This window comes from Juglans regia, chromosome 10, assembly GCF_001411555.2.
Source record: "Juglans regia cultivar Chandler chromosome 10, Walnut 2.0, whole genome shotgun sequence".
NCBI lineage: Eukaryota > Viridiplantae > Streptophyta > Magnoliopsida > Fagales > Juglandaceae > Juglans > Juglans regia.
The window spans coordinates 13,647,754-13,657,747 of NC_049910.1; the positions used below are offsets into that span (position 1 = coordinate 13,647,754).

Genomic DNA, 9,994 nt, shown 5'->3' on the forward strand with positions numbered 1-9,994 from the left:
GCTTTTTTTGCGTTGATATTTTTCGTCGCTACCATCATCTCCCCATCATAAACGTGTTCATGTTCAACAACTTCCAAATTAGAGCCCTGTTTTCCTCCCCCAGACGTACTAGAAGAACCCCTTGGATTTGGTCCTCCTTCCACAGCTTCCAACCCCTTAATTGGAGAAGCCAATATAATTGCCCTATCAGAGTCTTCCATCAAATCCAACTCCACCGAATCATTCACCATGTCCACTTTATTTCCTTCTGAAAATACTTCTGTTTCTGCCAAAACAACAGTATCTTGCACAAGGTACGCACCTAACTGCACCTTCACCAGATGTACCCTCCTCTGGCTTCTCACTCGCATGTCCAACCACATCATGTTGTTCTGATATAACCACAGTTGTTTCCTCTGTCTCTCATCATTGGTTTCATTCCCATCAACCATCTCAGGTTCCGGCAGAGTTATTTTAAGCATACCTTCCTCTTCCACAGGACCAACATCATTATTTTTCCTCACCCAAGCAAACTCATGTTTACCATTACCGATATCCTTGTCAATCTTTTTCTTCCCAGTCCCTTTACAATTTTTTCAAAGATGTCCTTCACCTTGCACAGTCGGCAATAAGCAGGTAGAGTTTCATACTCCACTTCTTGAAACCAATTGTTAGGACATTGTGGAGTCCCAATCCAGAAACCATTGATTGGATCAACTGAAGCATCCATTTCAACATAAACTCTAGCCCCATCCGTTCTAGTAGCACATTTAGTACTATTATCTCTCCGTAAGAATTTACCAATCGGACTAACAATACTATGAAGGATCGATTCATGATAAAAATTCGGTGGTAGTCCAAGAAAAAACACCCATATTGAAACCAAAGAAGGTTCTGACTCTTCGAAAAAATCCATATTCCAATGAAAAACTCTATAATGAACGCCCTCCACTTCACAGGACTCACGAGCAAATGCTTTCAGGAAGTCATCTTCATTAGAAAACTAGATGAATACATTCCTTGGCCTTCGCATAGAAGAAACCACTAGCTGATGCAGTATACCCCAACAGGCCTTGATATATGACCTGATAACATCAAGAGACGGCCTCTTCCTAAGAAACTTCATCACCAAGGAGAACTTAAAGGGTTGAGCCGACAAAGAAAGTTCTTCCTTGGAGAATACCACACAGAGTTCTCCATCCACCAGCTTTAGAGCAAACCATGGAACCACTATCTCAGGGAGAGGCAACGGAGAAGACGACACCATGTCTGTGGTTCCGTTACTGGTAAATATCGGAACCGTAGGTGGACCACTATGGTGAGATTTACATTTCAGTGTTCATGATCCATAAATTCGACATGTGATTGCATTGGCTTTTTCATTTCCCATTTTCTTGTGCATAGACTTTAAAATGAATAATATTAACATTTACTATGGGAATTCATTCAATTTAAAATAATCGTAACAACAATGACCACAATCATTCATCAAATCCCAATCAATTCCAACTGTAAACTTTATCATACCCTTTATCAATAAAACAATAATTTCATCAACATTATCATTAAACATTCATTTCATAAACCATAAATACTTTATTTCATTTCCTTTTTCTTTTCTTTCATACTTTACTCTGTGCTGGTCTCTTAATCACACCTTCACGTAAGCATTCATCAATGCAACTTTGTATCAAGAAACTAGGGCTTCACTTAGTTAAACATCCTTCACCACCAAAGTTTCTCTAGCCTCCACAAGCGAGAAGGCAAACCTTTGCACTTTACTCCGTACACAAGCCACGTCCCCTCAGACCGCCCAAGTGTTCTGGTGTGCCCATCGTTTGAGGATGATAGTTCATTATTTAACTTGGTTCTCAACCGTGATACTCTCACCCTGTCTGAAAACAAACTATGGCCCTTCCTCATTCACAAGGGTAAATCCTCGGCCCAAGGTCCACTCACCCCGTCCTAGACTGTTGATTGTTTATCATTAACCCGAGGGATACTACTCCATTTTTACTTACTTTAGAGTGGTTAGGAGAATTCCACTGGGATTATACCTGTCCTAGCATGTATGATCATGACAAAATCTCAATTACACAATTCATAGTCTGTGATACCCCATATAATAAGGATAAGGGTAGGTGTTGTGTGAGATCTCACACTAATTGGGAAGAAGAAGTTCTTGCTTTTTATAATCTTTCAATAGAGCTCGACTTGTATCATTGACTAGTCCTTTTGACATATAGGCTATGTGGTTTAGGCCTTCAATTAAGGCGTACAAATGGTATCGGAGCCTATTCCAACTAGAAATGTGGGATTTGATTCATGTCACGTACGATGGACTGGCCCGATGAGAACGTTGGGAATTTAAGGGGGTAGATTGTGATACCTCATATGATAAGGATAATGGTAGGTGGTGTATGAGATCTCACATTGCTTAGAAATGAGAACTCTTGTTCTTTATAATGTTCCAATGAGACTCCTATTGTATCATTGACTAATCATTTTGAAGTATTGGCTATGTGATTTTGGCCTTCCATTGAGACGTTTCATAGTCAATGAAGTACTTTTCTAAAATTTGTCATAAATATGCGAATTAACCAAATCATATTTCAATTAAAATAATAAATTGGACAAAGCAATCCAATTCTATAACATAAATGCCAAGTTTAATTTATAGATCTATACTTACCTTGTGTCCTTGGCCTTTAGTTCTCATTTTTTGTGCGGTCCTCAGTTTCTGTGCAGTCACAACGAAAGTTGCTATCCACAACTAAAATAATGGCTTTTAAAGATATACATTTGTTAGAACCGATTGAGTCCAAGGATCAATAGCTCATGCCTAGTTTCCAGTGCTTCAACATGTAAAAATAGAATTTAAGCTAACATAGAAAAGGAGAGAGAGAGGATGGAATAACAGATTTTCTGTTGTACTGCTGCTGTACTTACTTCAGTTTTTATTTTGCTGTTGTTTGCTTCAACTTCAGTTGTTGTTTGGTGTTTCTATGATGGCTTACGTCAAGCTTCTATAGCCATAAATAAGTGACGGAAGGTGGAAATCAAGGGTAAAGTAAGATCTAAGGCAACCAAGAGGAATGGAGCTAGAATTTGCTGGTGGAACAACAATTGTGTTCCTACTACTGTTCTTGTTTTCATGAATTGTTATGGTGGTGAAAGGTGCTATTGTGGCTGATATGGCTGCTGACACATCTCCTAATGTAGCCTAGAATAATATGAAATTAGTAGCTAAGGATAGAAATGAGAAAAGAAAGGAAAGCTGAAGTTGCTGGATTAAGAGGAAAACCATAATGTTTTGAGTTGCTGTGAGTTTGTTATACAACTGTTGCTTTTGAATTCTTTTGATATTACCAAATGTTGTAGACTTTACTGGTTTGGTATAATATATGGTTGTTCATTTTAGTTTAAGCTTGAGAAGGTGGCTGACAAGTACACACTGATTTTTAATGGTTTAGCATACAAAATGGTGGTTTAAATCTAATTGAAAAGGGATTCAAGTAAAGAGGTTGATAGAGCTAAATCTGTAGTAGAAACTATAATAGAACGCGAATTGCCTAGGCCAAAAATAGAGCATAATCTTATTCTACCTCATCAAACAGTTGGTTCAACTAATTTCTCTTATTCAAATTCATAAGCCTCTTTACAATGCATACAAACACAATTACCAAATTCATAGTGTAACACAATCCCAAGCCTTGCCTAGGCCCACTGAGAAGCCCAACCCGCTAGAAAAAATGACGTCGTTTTTGGGTTAGTAATTGTCTTTTCTTTTCCCTCGTTTTTGGGTTAGACATATGACCAAATGTCTATGTTTAATTTTATTAATTTTAAAAGTTTATGTTATATTAATTTTAAATTATAATATTAAAATTTTTAATGATAATGTTATATCGAGTGTTATATTAAAATTTATAACATTAATTTTAAGTTAAATTTAATGTTATTTTAATTTTATGTTATTAGATTATTATTATACAGTGGGATTTTAAGATTTAATGTTACATTAATTAACAATTTAATATATAATATATAAATATATAAAAAATTAAAAAATATATACGTATATGAACGGATCCGATCGGTGTTAAAAAAGAAAATAATTTCAAAACAGCTGGACATCAGCAAAAGAAGTACTTCAACTTAAAACAAAGCAAAAGTAGGTAAAGTCTGCCTGAATAATTTAAGTCTTTTTTTTTTTTTTTTTTATTTGAAAGGAAAAACTTTATACCATTTCATTATAAAAAGATGAGATATAAAGAAGAATATCTTCTAAAATTATAATCATATCTAAAATAGAAAGAACATCTTTTATTAATAAGTGAGTTATAAAGTTATATTTTTTCCTAATATAAGAATATTTCTCCTGTAACATAGGCTTTAAAGTACTGTTGACTTTAAACAAAGCAAAAGTAGGGTCTATAAGATAAGTCTGCCACTTTATAATATTATTATTATTATTTTTTATTTTTTTTTTTGATAGAAATACTCTCATTTCATTAATGAAAACGAAGTTACAAATGTGACTTAATACATGGACAAATCCAAACTATAAGCCAACTACGCCTAAGCTCTGGGACTTCTCCACACACAAATCTCTTTATAGCGGACATTGTCTTAACTTCTCAATAAACTTTCTCCAAACAAAAAAAGCGTTCTGTAAACAGAACTAAAATGCCCCTCTATCCTCCTAGAGAGGAAAAGTACGGGACACTGCTATGGATACAAAATCCAATAGCAACTACTAACTAACCACTACTAACTAACAACTAAACTGCAAAGCCATAAGCCTCGGTGTGACCCGGACGACACGCCTACCGCAAGCATCGGCATCTCGAGCCTTGATGGAACGCGCACCCAGCTCACGCATGGACACAACAGCCTCCACTACGCCGGTAGCACCTACGCGCGAACACTGGTCGTACGATATCACTGGCCATGACATCGCCCCCCACTCTCGAATAGCTCTTGCCCCAGATTACGAACGATCCAAAGGCACAAACACCTCACTTGAGTCAACAAAACAAAACACAAGAACACAAAAATAGACGCTACACAATACTGGAACAGAAAAAAACAGAGACCCAAATCGAATGAACAGTGCACGAGCGGCGGCAGTGGCGCATGCAGGCGCTAGTCACTCTGGGAGGAAAAACTGCCGGTCACTCGTGGAAGCCCCGGATACAAGGAGGCCAGAGAAGCCGAGCGTGGCATGGGCAGAGGGCTCCGCGGTGGCGCGTGATGAGCACGCGTCAACGAGATCCGGAAACTTCGTCCTGCGCGTGCGGGCTACGCTCCACTCAAATGAACGCCGTATTTGGTGGACTTGAAGATTGGCGGCTGGGCTTCATCCCGGTGGGGCGCGTGTAGGAGGAAGACAGCTGCAAAGACTCGAACGGCGATCCTCCCTTATTCGGCCTGAAAACAAAACAAAATAAAAACACTACACAGATAAACCTAGACAGACAAAAATGAGAAGGAGAAAGGAGAAAGAGGAGGGAGGAACCTGGATAGATAGCCACTTCAGCTTTTTTTTGAGAAATAATAACTTTTAATTTGATCAGTTGATACACACACAAAAAAAATGTATTAATTGTATGTAACTATAACTCACAATTTATTATTGAGTTAATTAATCCCCAAGGTGAAATCATTACTTCTGTCCCGCCTCCATGCATGTCTCATTTTCAAGAGACCCACGAAGCTTCTACGTATGTACGTTGCTTATATATCAAGCTGTCGTGAACATAGAATCGGTCTTTGAATTCTCGGGCACTCTTTAAATAATGAGATTTTTTTTTAAATTTTTATTTATATTTTCTTGGAACTGGGTACATCAATAAGATAAAACAATCATATTCTATTAGAACTTAAATGTTGGTTTACGTATGAACAGGCTTCAATTTGTTGGGTCCTCCTCGAGCGGTAGTACGAGAATATCTCATTATTATTTATTATTTTATTATTATTTATTATTTAATATTTTTTAATATTTTAAAAATATTTTTTTATTATTATTTACAAAATATCTTATCAATCTCGTTACCTAAACGTAGATAATATATCGAAGAAATTAAAAAAAAAAAAAAAACAGAAAAGGGAAATTAGGGAAAATAAGGGGAATGCAGAAAATCAAAGTAGTGACTTTATGGGTTGAAATCGAGGTCGTGGTCTCCGAGTGTTGTCTTTTATGGGTTGCAATCGAGGTCGTGGGCCACCACCGGTGATGGGCGTACTCTTGCTGCTAATGTGGGTCAAGTGAAGCTGTACGTACGCCCTGGTCATTGGTCAATAAAGGCTGGCTCAATACACTTTCTTCAAAATTTCCACGCAAAAAGACCAAGACCTAATTAGAGCACTCCAATAGCTTTTATAAAATACATTTTTATTTAAAATATAAAAAAAGATAATAAAAATCTGTTCTATTAATTCATTTATTTTATTTCTATTTTATATTTAAATACAGTAAATTTTCCTTACTATTTATTACTCTAAATAATTTTTTATTTTTTTATTCTTTGTTTAGGTAATTTAAAATATCATATTATATATAAAAAAAATATTACAAATCTTAAAATATATGATGCATAGAAAAATAATTGAAATATATAATGTGTAGAAAATATAATATTTCAAATAAATAAAAAAGATTAAAAAATATAATATTTAAAAAATATAAAAAATAAATAAATTAATTGATATATGACGTATTGTAAAAATTAATATATAAAATAAAAAAAAAATTGATTATATACTTTAAAGCATAGAATAAAAAATGTGTTGTGAGTGCTCTTTTATAAAGTCCGTCTTTGCCATCGCCCATCCGATCCTACGTACGGCCACGGACTGGGTCTATTTGTGGTTCATCACAACTACTCCATCTCCATGAGATTGGTTTTCCTTTTTTTTTTTTTTTTAATGATTTTTTTTTTTTGAAAGAATTTTTTTTTAATGATTTTTTTTTTTAAAAGAATTTTTTTTTTTTAATGATTTGATTATACATCCACATCAATATTTGTCAAGAATTACCAATTTACCATGCACTGGGTCATATAACAGTACTGATGTGTTCACACTGGGGATTAATTAATTGACTTGCAGTTCCATATTCAAACTGTCTGAATCTTAATCCCGTCAACAATTAATGACTTACAATTCTCAAGTGAAGACTATATGTGCAAGTACATTATTAAATAAAAGAAAATATTATTTTAAGAGAGATAATTTTATAATTTAAAAAAATTTTAAAATTAAAATAACCTAAACTTACATTATAATTCTCAGTTGAAGACTATACCTAACATTCTTCGTATAATATAAGATTTTCTTCTTTATATATTAGTTGAGGAGTTAATAATAAACTAACAATCGTAGTTTAAACAAAAAAAAAAAAAAAAAAGAAAAGAAAAAACAAGTGTTCACACGCATTCGTGAGACGGATAAAATTGACTTTGCAGCCCGGGCGTTAGAAGTCCATTAAGCTGATGTTAAATTGAGATTAATTAACTTCAGTTTCTTATAAATAGTAATAAATTAAATAATAAAAAAAATTATATAGAATTCATTTAAATTAAATTTAAAGTGTATTTGAATGTTAATATAAAATTAATATTTTTTATAAAAAGTTAAAAAAAGTTATGAATCTTACGTATAAAGATGTTTTAAATTGAGACGAATTTAATAATTTGAGAGTTAAATATTTAGATGTTAGACTTATCTTAAAATTAGATTGAACTCAACTGAGTCTTTCAACCAAACGCAGCCGGTTGTTTAAATAGAGAAATAGTTTCATCTCAAATTATAATTTTTCTAAATTTTTATATAAAATATAATAAATAACATAAAATTTTCAAATTTTATAATAATAATAATATTAAAAAAAATATTTTATTTTATTTTTAACTTTTATTTATTAATTAAAGCCCCACCAATGGCAATACTGCCAATACCTATAGTGGCTTAAAAAAACAAAAAGAAAAACAAAAAAACAAAGAAGGTGTTTGTGGCATTGTGCAGATGCCAGCGAGGATTAGCTTGAGAAAAAGATTCGTCGACAGCAGGGTTCGAACCTGCGCGGGCGAAGCCCAACAGATTTCAAGTCTGTCTCCTTAACCACTCGGACATATCGACCTCACTTGGGGTAGTACTCATTATAATTTAAGTTAAATTTATTTGCTAAAATCGTGTGCTTCAACTATCAAGCTTCGGTTTTGTTTGTTCCATAATTTTGATCCCTTATTTTGACGTTTGTGCATTTTATCTTTATTAATTTTTTTTATTTAATAGTTTCAGAATGTGACTATTAATAAATTTTTGTATTTTTAAAAATATTTTTAAAAAAAGTATAAATGCATTAGGGCACATTCAGCTATACATGCTTGACGGCTTAGTAGCATTGTCCAAAAATTGATGTATTATACTGAAAATTGAATGGATGAAATCAACCTTTTTTTTCATCATAATCATCTCAGTTTTCAATGTTAAATAAGATATATCTAGTCATATTTTAAAGAAAAATTTTATTAAAATGTTTATATTAACATGAATTAATTTTAAAATTTAAATCTTATAAATCAAATTTTATATACAAGAATTAAATAATTATATTTTAAATTAAATTTATTGGCTTTTATAATGAAATGATGTGTCACAGCACTACCCTTTTATTGACATAGAGCAATGCTAGATAGTCTTTATTTGGAGACTACAATACAAGTCTAGACAATTTTATCTTTAAAATTTTTTAAAATTACAAAACTGTCCCTTCTGAAATAATATTTTTTCTCATTTAATAAAAGATCTACACATACAGTCCTCAAATGAGAACTGCAAATAAAATTTTTCATTGATATAACATATCACATATGTACTAAACTCATTATCACGAAATTCAGTGTCATTTTACCGATATAGTCACCAAGTTTAAGCTTCTATTTACTCTCGTTTGACAGGTAGGATTTACAAATTTTTTACATTGGTTTTCCACTCATGCCACTTAGTTCTACAACTTCTAGAATTAAAATTTTGAATTTTGTACCGTACCGTTTGGAATGGTTGAAATATACCATTTTTGTGGCATAGCCGGTATAAAGAAGGATAAAGTTTCGTACCGGTAAGAATTTTGGTAGTTTCGATCCGTAATGGCTTATATTTAGACCTTTACTTTTTTTTTTTCATTTCTTCAAACTGTAAGCTCATTTTTTGACCCTCAATTCAGATCAGATTATTTATAATTTATATATAATTTATTCATATATAGACTATCCCGTTTCAATGTCTAGACCGAAACGGTCACTAAAGCGGTATTCAAAACATTGTCTAAAATAGATTCGACTGCACAAGTTTATAAATAAAGGGTAATGAAACCCTTATTATCTAGTACCAAGGGTATAATTGGTCTAGTTCAATTCGATTTTGGACATATTTTATAACCAAGCTAATATACACCGGTTTTGAAATTTGAAAAATCGATACCGCACCGGTTACATTCCTAAACCGGTACTTCCTATTTTACCAGTTCCGGTCCAGTTTGATCCGATTTTTTCGGTATATATATAATATACTATATATATATATTGTAGTATATATATATATATATATATATATATATATTTTTTAAAAAATTGTTAGGGTCACCTGTCCAAGAGTGGCCCCTCCCAGCATGCCAAAAGAAACCAAACCAGAAGAAATAAAAACAAGAACAACGAAACCTCAAGCAAAAGACAAACGAGACTAACTAAGACAAAGCAAAGGCATCTCGGAGTAGTCCATGCGAATAAGACCAAGCAACGCTCGGGGAGTCTTTGTCAAGTGGGAAAAAACTGAATCACTACCAGAAGCCCTATGCTTGGCTAACCAATCTGCAACTTTATTTCCCTCACGAAAAATATGGTGAATCAAACAAGTCATGGAACTCATAATGTCAAGAACTTCTTCCAAAAAATCCTCCAGATACCACACCCCACATCTTTTACTCCTCCACCAACAAATAACAGTCATA

At 33.3% G+C, this 9,994-nt stretch overlaps 1 non-coding gene across 1 annotated transcript; it reads right to left on the reverse strand.

The window, feature by feature from the left end:
- Positions 1 to 8,042: 8,042 nt before the first annotated feature.
- Positions 8,043 to 8,124, reverse strand: TRNAS-UGA. The gene has a single exon. It is a non-coding gene; the product is annotated as a tRNA-Ser (tRNA).
- Positions 8,125 to 9,994: the final 1,870 nt, after the last annotated feature.